At 38.8% G+C, this 13582-nt stretch overlaps 1 long non-coding RNA gene across 1 annotated transcript; it reads right to left on the bottom strand.

The window, feature by feature from the left end:
• Positions 1-400: 400 nt before the first annotated feature.
• On the bottom strand, positions 401-7579 carry LOC118304201. The gene is made up of 2 exons (XR_007031739.1): positions 4267-7579; positions 401-3473 (listed from the first exon to the last, which is right to left on the bottom strand). It is a non-coding gene; the product is annotated as an uncharacterized LOC118304201 (long non-coding RNA).
• Between the last annotated feature and the right edge of the window lie 6003 nt (positions 7580-13582).

Here is a 13582-nt window from a genome sequence, read left to right as displayed (position 1 = left end):
ACAAACAAGTTGACTGAAAACTTTGAGCGGGTTGTCCTCTCCAAAGCCGACAGCAAGTTAAATGTGAAGAACTGGACTATATCTCTCCCAGGAAGACGGTGGGACAGTGGAAAGGTTTAAGACAGTTGAATGAAAGGTTGTCAGATCAAATCTCAACTCCATTTTGGGATTTGATTCACACGAAACATACATTTAAACTTATTTCTGAGTGAAGATGTTGAACAGAAACTTTATAGCATTGTTTTCATTTACATAAATCCTACAAAACACAAACAAGTTGACTGAAAACTTTAGCAGTTTGTCCTCTAAAAGCTGACAGCAATTTGAATCTGAAGAAATTGGACCTTTCCTGAGTAAGATGGTAGAACAGTGGTAAGAATTTGGACTCTTCTGCAAAATGTTGATGGATCAAGTCCCATTTGTGATGTTTTTGTGAAATCATTCAACAAAACAAAAGATACAGATCTTAGGTAAGTAATTCACATATGTGTACTAGTTCAGTGGCGCAAAGGCAAAAACATACAGGTATGGACATATTAAGGTCCATGGTTCGATTCCCACCTTCAACATTTTTACAATTTGTCCTCTTAAATGTCTGCTGCTGCTTCATTTATGAGAAAAAACAAAATCAAATGTTTCCATTCTGTGGCGTAGAGGCAACGTTACAGATATATACATATTAAGGTCCATGGTTCAATTCCTACCTTTAACAATTTTACAATTTGCCCTCTTGTATGTCCGTGATGATGAGAACAAACAGGACCAGGTTCAGTGTGAAAGATGGTGGTCGAGCGGTGAGACGTGAGGCTCTGGTGCAAGAGACCCAGGGTTCAAAACTGAGAGAGATTCAAACATGAACGAATGAGATCCCTGAAGTTCACGGCATTCCAGTCAATGGATCGAGAAAAGCAGGAAAAAATCTGTGTGGTGATTGTGAAGAGATATTCACTTGTGAGATTCCCCACAAGACTCCGAGAAACGTTGGATACACTGGCTAGCGTGGCAGTGCGACATTAGATGAAGGGTATAGAAAAAAGTAAAGAAAACTCAAACCCCTGCCAAAAAGCTGGTTATTGGAAAACCCTATCCTATAGCATTGCAATGACTTGTCTTGAACAGGGATTGATCTGACTGCCTTTTCCACTGCGTCACCAGGCTACACATGTATAAATTGGTTTCACTTCTATTCAACAAATGTGTCCCGATTAAATAGTATATAAATTATATATAGAAAAATATACCTAAAAGTACATTACAAGACTTGGACAGACACTAATCTGCATATGCTTAAAAGCACAAATTAAAAATATATGTGTCATACTACAAGCCATTACTTTCTCAGGTACATTTCTTTCTTTTTTTTAAAAAGATCTGTGTAAGGTTCAGGGCTTTTAGGTTGAGTATCATTCCGCTCAAATTATGGGAAAGATATTGAAAAGAAAAAAATGAAAAGCAGGACAAGTGTATAACAGATCATCTGAACAGGAGAATTTAAGAACCCCTATTCTCCTATGAAACAAGTTGACTTAAAACTTTAGCAATTTGTCCTCTCGAAAGCCGACAGCAAATTAAATGTGAAAAAATTGGGCTTGTGATTGTTGAGTCGGACGGTGGTGCAGTGGAAAGATTTTAAGACTCTTGTGTCAATGGTTGTCAGGTCAAGTCCAATCTCCCTTTGGGATTCAAACCAAACATACATTTATACTTATTTCTGAGTGAAGATGTTGAACATGAACTTTGTAACATTGTTTTCATTTACATAAATCCAACAAAACACAAACAAGTTGACTGAAAACTTTAGCAGTTCGTCCTCTTGAAAGCCAACAGCAAATTAAATCTGAAAAAACTGAGGCATAGAGTCTGAGTAAGATGCTGGTGAAGTGGTAAAATTTTAGGCTCACATGCGAAAGGTTGACAGATCAAAACCCACCATCTTTGTGATTTGGTTGAAACAAAACATACATTTAAACTTATTTCTGAGAAAAGATGTTGAACAGAAACTTTGTGGCAGTGTTTTCATTTACATAAATCCTACAAAACACAAACAAGTTGACTGAAAACTTTAGCAGTTCTTCCTCTCGAAAGCCGACAGCAAGTTAAATGTGAAGAACTGGACCAAAGTTTTCCCAGAAAGACGGTGGTGAAGTGGTAAGATTTTAGGCTCTTATGCGAAAGGTTGACCGATCAAATACAACCAGTGACAGTTTTATGAAATCATTCACACAAAACAAATCATACAAATCTCAGGTAAATCCTTTGCATTTGTGTTCTCATTCCGTGGTGTAGAGGCAATGATACAGGTATGAACATATTAAGGCCCATGGCTCGATGTCCACCTTTTGCAAGTTGTCCTTTTAAATGTCTGCTGCTGTTTCATGGATGAGAAAAAACAAAGTTAAATGTATCCATTCCGTGGTGTAAAGGCAATGATACAGGTATGGCGATATTAAGGTTGATAGTTCGACTCCTACCTTTTGCAATTTTACAATTTGTCCTCTTGAATGTCCGATGTTCATGAAAACAAACTAGACCAAGTTCTATGTGAAAGATGGTGGTCGAGCGGTAAGACGCGAGGCTCTGGTGTGAGAGACCCAAGGTTCAAAACTGAGAGCGGACTCAAACAGGAAACACGGACATGGAATTTCCTCAACCGCATGGGGTTCCCGTCAGTGGACAGAAGGAGGAAATAATGTGTCTGTGGTAATGTGAAGTGACATTCACTTGTGAGACTCCCTACTAGCCTCGGAGAAACATTGGATTCGCTGGTTAGCACGGTGACAGTGTGCCGTGAGAGGTAAAAAAAAAAAAAATTGAAAATAACAATACTAATATAAAACAAATTATAAAATAAAAGATATGTGAATTCAATAAAAACAAAAAAAATCAATATGCTTTAACTAAAAAATTTTAAAAAATTTAAAAGATCAGTTAAAAAAACACAAACCCCCCAAAAAGCAAAAATAACACAAAAAAATTGGAAAATGCTATCCTTGGCTTGAACAGGAATTGAACTGTCAACCTTTCACACTGGCATCAACAACTTTACCACTGTACCACCAAGCTACACACATAAGAGTGGTTTTACTTCTATTTACCAAATAACCTGACTTGGCCTCATTAAAAAAAAAAAGAAAAGAAAAATACACCTAAAAGTACATTACAAGACACGGACAGACACTAATCTGCATATGCTTAAAGGCACAAATTTAAAAAAAAAAAAAGTCATACTACAAGCCAATACTTTCTCAGGTACATTTTTTTCTTTTTTTTAAAAGATCTGTGTAAGGTTCAGGCCTTTTAGGTTGAGTATCATTCCGCTCAAATTATGGTAAAGATATTGAAAAGGAAAATGAAAAGCAGGACAAGTGTATAACGGATCATCTGAACAGGAGAATTTGAGGGATGGAGTGGACTCACTGGCAAAGACGGATGAACTGCGAATGAGGGTTGACGAGGTCCGTAGATCATGTGCACTGCAAGATCAGACGAAAGAGAGAGGGTCACAGTGGAGAAATGATACACAGGTAAAGGTCTTAGAGACAAACAATAAGTGGCTAAAAGTTTACTGAAAAACGCAGTTTTGTATGCTATGCTTTACCATGCTGTTTCTCCACAATTCATGCTATACTCTAATATGTCGTTGTTTCACATTTTATGCCATACTATATACTATGCCGTTTTTTATGGCATACCTTACGATGCGGTTTTATGCCTTCCCACTTCTTACTGCACCAGACACAAGTGTAGCCATTGACCGGTACATTTACTGTGTTACTGTACAGTTTCATGTATCTGTACTTTACTTAAGGATACTTGATTTCTACTCTACTACATTTTTATCATTCATTGCATTACATGTTTATATTTCTATATCGTTTTGCCAAAATCCCTCAAAGGACAGCTGGATTAGTCCACTGATCCAACAACAGCAGACAGGTAACACATTCATTCATAACAGTCTCAGTGTTGCTGCTAGCCTCGTGTTACTTTTAATACTTTAAATATATTTAAAAGCAAATAATGACTTATTGTGCAAGTGTTTCTTTTATTTGAGTAAACTTCAGTCTGTGTGTTTGTATCTGACTTCCTCCACCACTGTCAACACAACTTGCCATCGCTGAACAACTAGCAGCAGGTGTGTTTAGCTCCTGATGCTAGTCAGGCTGAAGCACAAGTAGCAAACACATGGACCAGGTGTTCCCCTTCAAACACATGTGAACAGTGAAAAAGCAGCACCGACACATTCAAAGTTGAAGATGTACTCACCAAATATTTGTTCTGCGTTCACCAGCTCCATGCGGAAGTGACTACTGGCAAACAGGAAGTGGAGGATTCCAATGGAAGGTATAGAGGAAAAAAGGGGGCGGCTACTTGCAATGTACCAAGAATGAGTCCACAGGGGTGAAGTCTGTTTCTGAAACATAAACTATTTAACTGTCCAAACAACCAGCAACATACTTGAGTTTATTCTGCTATATTATCAAATTTGATATTTTTTTTCGTTACACATTTCAAAGTCAGCTGTAAATCCCATTGACCACAAGGGGGAGCTAAGTGAGGATTAAATGTGATCACAGTGACTGGTTAACACTCACACACCATACACACAGTAGAAAACGTAAGAAAGGCAAAATTATACAAATATGAGGAACAAATGTAAAGAATGCACCTGTTCGTGAAAGTGTGTGGGGGGGTTAGACATTTAAAACTGTTCCCACCTTGGACTTCGAGATATTGTGATGGCTAATTTCACCTGACCATTTATAGACCAAACAATTTGAGAAAATTCCAAAATAATAAACAATAAAAATAGAGAATTAATCACTGTCCAAAGATATTTCTAAGTTTATAATAAGTGCCTTAAAAACAATTGTATATCAGATCAATATATATTACAAAATCTCAGGAGGAGCCTGAATACTTCACAGCAACAACATGTACATTACATTGGTTTATTTCAAAGAAAAGAAATGAGTCAAAACACATGCTCAAAATGTAAAACTTTCATTTTTGAACCAATGGAATGAACTGCAATCCATCTGGGCCTTCTATTATAAAGAACACTAACATGGACAAGGGGAAGAAAACAACAACAAAAAGGCCAACAACACTGCGGTGAACAAAGACAGAGGCTCACTGAACTCAACATTGATAGACCTGTTAGTTTCTTTTCACAAAAGTTTAATTCACATCAATTGAATTATTCAGTCATTGAAAAGGAGGCCCTTGCTTTGGTCTGGGCTTCACATCATTTGGATGTCTATTTTGTTTCTGGTCTTGCTGCTGTGATAGTCTATACAGACCATAACCCACTGACCTTCCTTAACTCTTTGAAGTGTTGAGTTTGCTTGAGTGTGAGAGTTTTGTGAAGAAGTAGACGTAGAAGTTCAGAAACAGCTGTAATTGTCTGGCTGAGTAGCTCAGCGAGGTATCTCACTGTTGTGAAATCTTCAGGTTGTTGGTTCAATCCCCTGCTTGTTTAGAGAAATTTGAAGTGAAGGACCCAAAGGACACAGTCAATATTCATGATGGAACACACGCTTCAAAGTTTCAGAGCCAACACTTAACAGTCTAAGTTGATTGATCTTAAGTCCACCTTCTATTTCCTTCCAACATAGACTGTATACTTTAGGTCATAGACTTCAAATGTCTCTTAACAAGCTGGGAATCGAACCAACAATCTCAAAACTACAAATCTGACATTTACCTCACTGAGATTCAAAATTATTTTTTCCCTTTAGTTCCACCTTACTAATGTGATTTGCTTCAAACAAAACATACATTTAAACTTATTTCTGAAAAAGGTGTTGAATAGAAACTTCGTAACAGTGTTTTCATTTACATAAATCCTACAAAACACATACATGTTGAATGAAAACGTAGCAGTGCCTCCTCTCGAAAGCCGACAGGAACTTAATTGTGAAGAACTGGTCCAAAGCTTCAAGGCGAGGAGCTCAGTAGGTAAAGCGATGGACTGAGGATACATACACGTGGGTTCTAATCTTGCATCTGTTAGAGGAACTTTACTCTTAAGACCTAAACCTTTAGGTCTTCAGATCGATGCACACACTCATAGAGTGGGTGGGCAGTACCACCCATCAGCCAGAGTAGCTCACCTGGTTAAACTGCTGCATGCAAATCCAGACATGAGTTTGATCACACAAGTTCAAGTCTTGCATGAGTCGCAAATGGAACGCATCTGAGAGAACACTATACTTCCCTGTCTAGACGGCTAATGGTGCGGACGTGAAACTTAAATGTTTTCACGAAATATTGTCCACATTCAAAGTGCAGGTTGATGTACAAGGAACGTTCACTAAAGCAAGTACGTCGGGTGGCGTGGTGGGTTCGTACACGGCCTCAGGTGCGGTCGTGTCCTATTTCAAAGTGGTATCAGATCCCGGTCGGTAAAGAGAGTGAGCTGCGGATGGAGATGACAGTCGGGAGGGACCCCAGAAAAGATTGCTGAGGGTGAGTATATGAACATGATTGTGTGTATTAACATGATGTGGTACTGTGTGCAGATGAAGGTCATGAAGTCGGGGGCGGCCCCGAGAGGTTGCGGATGAAGAGTGATAATGCCGGGGAACGTCAGCCCCCCCGCCCCTCGGGACAAAGATACGTAGGGGGTTATACTAAACTTTTATCTCTAAACAACACTAAAATGAACTACAGTCCCCCTCTGCATTGTACAAAACAACAGTTAAATATACGAAGTGATGAGTCACTTCTTATACTGAACTGTTGCTTTGTACAATTTTTATGCACAAAGATCTGCAAAAAAGCAGAGAAAAAAGTTAGTAACAAGTTTCAAAGCAGACAACACAATTTTTTTTAATACTCCTATAATAATACTTTTACTTTCCTTTGCATGGCGACATCTTGTGAAGAAAAGAAAAAATAATTTTGGATTTATGCCAAGACAAACTTTTTCTTCACAAAGTTTCGACACAAAGGGAAGTAACAGAATATACTAAAGAACAAAGTTACTCAACATACTTACAACTTAATCAAAAAGTGAAACTTTATAGATTTTAACATTCATATTGGTCTGTGGAAGAACATGTACGCATGAATCATTTGGAGGTATCCTGACTGCACCATGTGACCGCATTTTAACGTTAAATATACCGTCAGACTTGTTCCAGATTTCAGTCTTGAGACCAGCTATGATGTTTTTGGTTTTTAAAGACTTTGGTTATAAAACTTTTAACGTTTGGATTTATTCTCATCGAATCCACAAACAATCAAGGAATTCTGGGACCTGCTTTGACTTTTTTGGAGTTAATATTTTATTTTGCTGGTGAATTTTTGAGCACATACTTTGAGGCCCATGAACAATGCATACAATCAGAAAGTCAGAGTAGATCTTGAGAAGTATCTGTTCAAGTAGCTCACTTGGTTGAACATCTGATTCGGGGGAATAAGTTCAACTCTTTCAGGTGATCGAAAAACTTTAGGTCTTCAGATCGATGCACACAGTCATAGAGTGGGTGGGCAGCTCTTATCATCGGGCAGAGTAGCCCACCTGGTTGAACAGCTGCATGCAAATCCTGTCACATGAGTTTGATTCAAGAACTTGCACAAAATGAGCTGTGTATAATGAAATGTTTCAACTGTCTAGTTAAAACATGACAATCAGAAATCATACAAAAGTCAAATACTGATTTCAGAGCCTAGTTTTAAGGTCTCCGTGGCTGAGATTCCTGCGTCAACCCAAACACAATGTAGGTAAATGGAATTTCATCTGAGGTTCTGAAAACAAAAACGGAACAAAAAACTACATAAAATAAATTCAATGGTTATATGTTTTTGTAAAAACAAAGTACTCAGTTTTGGGAATAATCCACTTAATCTATAGTCTAAACATTGCTGTATGTTACTGTGATGGCTGTATCCACAACCACAGTTAAAACAAAAAAAAGGTCAAATTCACAGTCTCACCACACATATTTCAGATTACCGATAGGTTCAATGATTCACACACTAGCATCATTAGGAAAGGTTTTGATTTGGAGTTCAAGTCTTACATGAGTCGGAAATCTAATGCATCTGAGAGAACACTATACTTCTCTGTCTAGACGACTAATGGTGCGGACGTGCAACTTAAATATTTTCAGGAAATATTCTAAGTCCACATTCAAAGTGCGGGTTGATGTACAACAAACGTTCACCAATGTAAGTGCGTCGGGTGGCATGGTGGGTTCAATCATGGCCTCAGGTGCGGTTGTGTCCTGTTCAAAGTGGTATCAAATCCCACCCGGTAAAAAGATGAAGATGAATATGATGGTGTACATTAATATAATGTGATATTGTGTGCAGATGAAAGTCATGCAGTCGGGGGCTGCTCGGAGAGGTTGCGGATGAAGAGTGATGATGCCCCTTGGGACAAAGGTAAGTAGTGGATCAAAGATCTGAAAAGAGCAGAGAAAAAGTTACAAGCAGACAACATAATTTTTTATTAACTACTATTAGAATACTTTAACTTCCCTTTGCATAGAGACTTCTTTCAAGAAAAAATTATAACTTTGAATGTATGCCAAGACAAACTTTCTTCACAAACTTTCGACACAAAGGGAAGTAACAGAAAATACAACAAAGTTACTCAAAATACTTAGACCTTGATCAAAAAGTTAAACTATATACATTTTAAACATTCATATTGGTCTGTGGAAGAACATGTACACATGAATCATTTGGAGTTACTGACCGCACCACGTCACCGCATTTTAACGTTGAATATAACTTTCCGTCTTGAGACCAGCTATGATGTTTTTGGTTATTAAAAACTTTGGTTATATAAAACTTTTAACGTTGTGATTTATTCTCCTCGAATCCACAAACCATCAAGGAATTCTGGGACCTGCTTTGACATTTTTAGAGTTAATATTTTATTTTGCAAGTGAATTTTTGAGCACATACTTTTTCCTACCTAGACTATGATCAGCAAATGTAAATCCACAGACCATCTTTAACACACAGTAAAGGCTTCACGACAGGACCGGGCTGCCGGTTGAAGAGGACGGCGGAGGTGCTTGATGGTCCTGCGGAGGATTTCATGTCGGTTTCAAAAGCATAACACTGTTGCCTAATAATCAAAATTTTAGCAGGAAAATGTACAATTGAGGCCCCTTTTTGATCTCCGTCTGTCTTTGTGCTTGAGAATCAAGTGACTAGAAATGAGTCTGCTGTTAAAACAAACTGGTTGCCCCAAAAGCAAAGATACAAAGAATGCTGGAGTTCACACCAAGTTCAGAATAATGAATATTAAAGCAGCAGACAAGGACATGTTGAGTGTCCGCCTGCAGGCAACAGCTTCAATCCAGTAAGGGATGCAAGAACTTGCACAAAATGAGCTGTGTATAATGAAATGTTTCAACTGTCTAGTTAAAACATGACAATCAGAAATCATACAAAAGTCAAATACTGATTTCAGAGCCTAGTTTTAAGGTCTCCGTGGCTGAGATTCCTGCGTCAACCCAAACACAATGTAGGTAAATGGAATTTCATCTGAGGTTCTGAAAACAAAAACGGAACAAAAAACTACATAAAATAAATTCAATGGTTATATGTTTTTGTAAAAACAAAGTACTCAGTTTTGGGAATAATCCACTTAATCTATAGTCTAAACATTGCTGTATGTTACTGTGATGGCTGTATCCACAACCACAGTTAAAACAAAAAAAAGGTCAAATTCACAGTCTCACCACACATATTTCAGATTACCGATAGGTTCAATGATTCACACACTAGCATCATTAGGAAAGGTTTTGATTTTTTCTTGGCAGTCATTTAAAATAACAAAAACAAACAGTAAATTTTCCTTTAGTTTCTTGTTCATTGTTATTTGACACTACACTTTTCTAAGTGAGGGGCACAAAATTGGTTTACACCGTTTTGTCAGTTTCTTGTAATATACAATTTTCTTTGTCTTTGAGTTACCGTGTCTGCTGCGTCAGTCCTTCCTTCCTGGTTTGGACAAATGGTTTGACTGAGGGTGGAGTCGACTTAAATGCAGAAGCCCAGTAATTGGACCGGACCAAGAGATGCATTTGCATGGGGGGGAATGGGGTTTCTTTCACAAACAAAAGAAATGCAACGTCTAATTCGTGCAATGGATCAATCGAAGAGAAACTCGTGGCCTCACTTATAAATGTTGCGCTTTTTATTCTGTTGCATAAACAAAACATGTTCATGAACGAGGCCGCTGATATCTACATTCAGAATGTGAAATGTCCCCAAATGCTTGTGGAGGCTCCTTGATCCATGCTCTATGTGGAAGAGCCGACTGGCAAACAGGGAGTGGATGATTCCAATTGAGTGTATGGGGGGAGAAAGGGGGCGGGGACTTGGAATGTACTGAGGAGAATGTAGAAGTAAAAAAAAAACTTTAATGTCTGGCTGAGCAGCTCAGCAAGGTAGGTAACGGGCTTGGCATTTTGAGGTTGTTGGATCAATCCCCAGCTGGTTTGGAGAATTATGAAGTCAATGACCCAAAGTAAACACTCAATACCTGGAGGAAATGGAAGGTGGACCTCTGATCAAATAGCGCAGACTGTTAAGTGTTGTGTCTGAAACTTTGAATTGTGGGTTCAATCTTGACTGTTTACTTTGGGTCTTTGACTTCTTTAAACAAGCTGGGGATTGAACCAACAATCAATGTCAAAACTTCAAATCTGATGTCTACCTCACTGTGCTACTCAGCCAGACTTCCAATTTTTTTTTTTTACCTTTACTTCTACTTCTTCCTCCTCACAAAAAACTCAAACTTTGATCCCTCTTCCTCAGATCTTCCTGTCCATCATCTAAAAGCTTGAGCCAGTCAAAGCTCAGTCAGTGTCTGCAGTCCCAACACCCAGATGAAAGACATCATGTTATCAGAGTTGCTTGAGCTTGAGATCGGTGAGGTAGATATCAGATTTGCAGTTTTAAGACTGTTGGTTTTGAATTCTGAGACTATGTCCATACTTCTCTCAATCCTACCGACAGCACCTTTAACGGTCTGAGCTAATTGATCAGATGTCAACCTTCCATTTTCTCCCAATATTATCATTTTGGTAAACTTTTGTCTGTTTATTTGTGTTATCTTCCTCCATCACTGTCCTTAACCTGCCATCACTGAAGAATTTGCACCAGGTGTGTTTCTCTTATGAAGCTATTGAGGCTGAAGCACAATCAGCAAACAAATCAATCAGGTTTTCCCCTTAAAACACACGTGAGCAGTGAAAAAGCAGCACCGACAGGTTAAATACACAGACATTCTCATAAATGCGTTGATAATTTGAAGATGTAGTCACCAAATGTTTGTTTCTTGTGTGCGCCGACTCCTGGTGGCTCCTTGATCCATTCTCCATGTGGAAGAGACGACTGGCAAACAGGAAGTGGAGGATTCCAATCGAAATTAAAGGGGAAGATGGGGGGCTGGACTTGGAATGTACTAAGTCAGGTTGAGTCCACAGGGGTGGCGTTTGTTCATGCAACATAAACAATTTAACTGTCCAAACAACCTGAAACATACTTTAATGTTTTTTAATCTGCTAGATTAACAGATCTGATAATTCAGTACAGAATATTTTCCAGTTACACATGTTTTCTATTTGTGTCCAAAACAAGACACAATACAGCAGAAGTTATTAATATATCGTCTGTTCATGTATTCACAGTTTCGTAATTTGACTGAGTGATAAGCCAGTTTGAAGAAGGTTAAATCAAAAATCTGTTGACACGTGTCCTCAATGTGTATTATTCCGATCGCTTACACATTTCAAAGCCACCTATTGAACCAGAATATTCTTTGGAAAGGTCTGAGCTATTTGGTCAGGTATTTAAATTTCTGTCAACCATTGAATGTTTACCTGGACTTCAACATTCTCCAGAGCTCAAAACTTCAGAGTTGTTCTGAACAACTCAACCAGTCAAACATCAGGTCTATTTCCTTGAATACTTAGGTCTTGAAACTGATCGTTACATCAATAATTCCTTCACCCAGCGATTCTTTCATTCTATCTTTCAGACTGTTTTGAGCCTTCACTCAGGGCTTTGGCTTTTAAAAATTACACAGATTGAATTCTGCAGGAATGGCAATCCATTTTTATGAATACTTGTGTGGGAAGCCTGACAAGGGCGGCCTTTAAATCTGTAGGAGGCAGACTCAGACAACAGAGTTTATTTACAAAAATGGTGGTCCCATGTTACACGTGTAACCCAAAAATATGTACAAATGTAAGAAACAAAATACCAGTTAACTCAGCTTAACTGAACAAAACTTAACTCACGATAAAACAACTTAAACTAATTCACTGTGTACATGGCAACACACTTATGTCCCCTCTCGATCCAAGAGAGGGCCAAAGGCCACTGCTGAAGTAGCCTCTTCCATTAACAGGTGCCAACCCTGCATTTTCCATCCTGCTAACCACGCCTCCTCTGGAACTAGGGACATGGAGGTTACCACTTCACCTGAAGTTGTAAAGGTGTCTTGCAGTACTCCTTACAAAACATACAATGAACTATTTGATTTCCGCAATATATCAATAATGAAGTGAATAATAATATTTCAAACCCACTACACCTCCCCTCACAAATAGTTTCTCCCAGTGACCAAGGGTATAAATACAGGAAGTGTTGGTTCTTGCATGGGGACTCCGGTGAAGCCTCGAACGCTGCGCTTTCGATACTATCTGGTTACGTGAACTGGGACAGGGCAGGGGACAGAGCAACCAGGTAGTTTCGAAACCGCGTTGTTCGAGCCTTCACCGGAGTCTCCATGCGATGTTGCAGCGTGTATTCCTGTTGTCTCCACATTCTGCGGCATCTTCTCATTTTCATGTTGGCTTATATTTTCTGTACAGACCATTTTGCGCGCGCGCACACACACAGTGGCTAAAAGTTGCTGGTGGCTAGACCGCGACTAAAAACTGACTAATGACAAATTGTCTTGTCTAACCCTGGATGTAGGAGGGCGTCAGACTGAAGTCGTTTCAGTGTCTTCTCAAAGTCGTCTAGTGTATGGGAGGCATTCCAGATATTCTAGTGAGACAAATAATTAACAAACGAGCGTTGTTAAATTGGATGCTATTTGGGAAATGAGGGACAAATAGTGTTGCAATGAAACCAAAAAATATTCACATTGAAGAAGCCGAAATCATAGACGTTTGACCTTTTTTTTCCCCCATGAAAACTACTCCAACCGATTAATCGATTATCAAAATAGTTGGCTGATTAATTTAGTATTCGTTTACTAATTGATTAATCCATTAACCATTGCAGCTCTAAACTCACATAACACGTGACATTGGTGGTACAAACCAAAATAAACAAATCCTACTGAAATGGAATAATTTAGTCCTGCTCGCCAGACTCAGCTAAAATGGAATCATGGATGGAGTGGATGCTGATTCGGGAAGACGGACACCGTGGATGTCTCATGCAGAAGTATTTATAAGGGCTCATTATTAAGCAGGCTAACGGTTCGCCTCACAGATCAACAGGTTCGGTGTTCGGCGCGACAGTCTGCCCGTCCCCGGTCTCTGTAGTGTGTTTAGTTGAGAGTAATGTCGTCATCTCCCCGCGACTATGACCC

The sequence above is a fragment of the Scophthalmus maximus genome, chromosome 1 (genome assembly GCF_022379125.1).
Source record: "Scophthalmus maximus strain ysfricsl-2021 chromosome 1, ASM2237912v1, whole genome shotgun sequence".
Taxonomy (NCBI): Eukaryota; Metazoa; Chordata; class Actinopteri; order Pleuronectiformes; family Scophthalmidae; genus Scophthalmus; species Scophthalmus maximus.
This window is presented reverse-complemented; position numbering and strand designations above follow the sequence as displayed.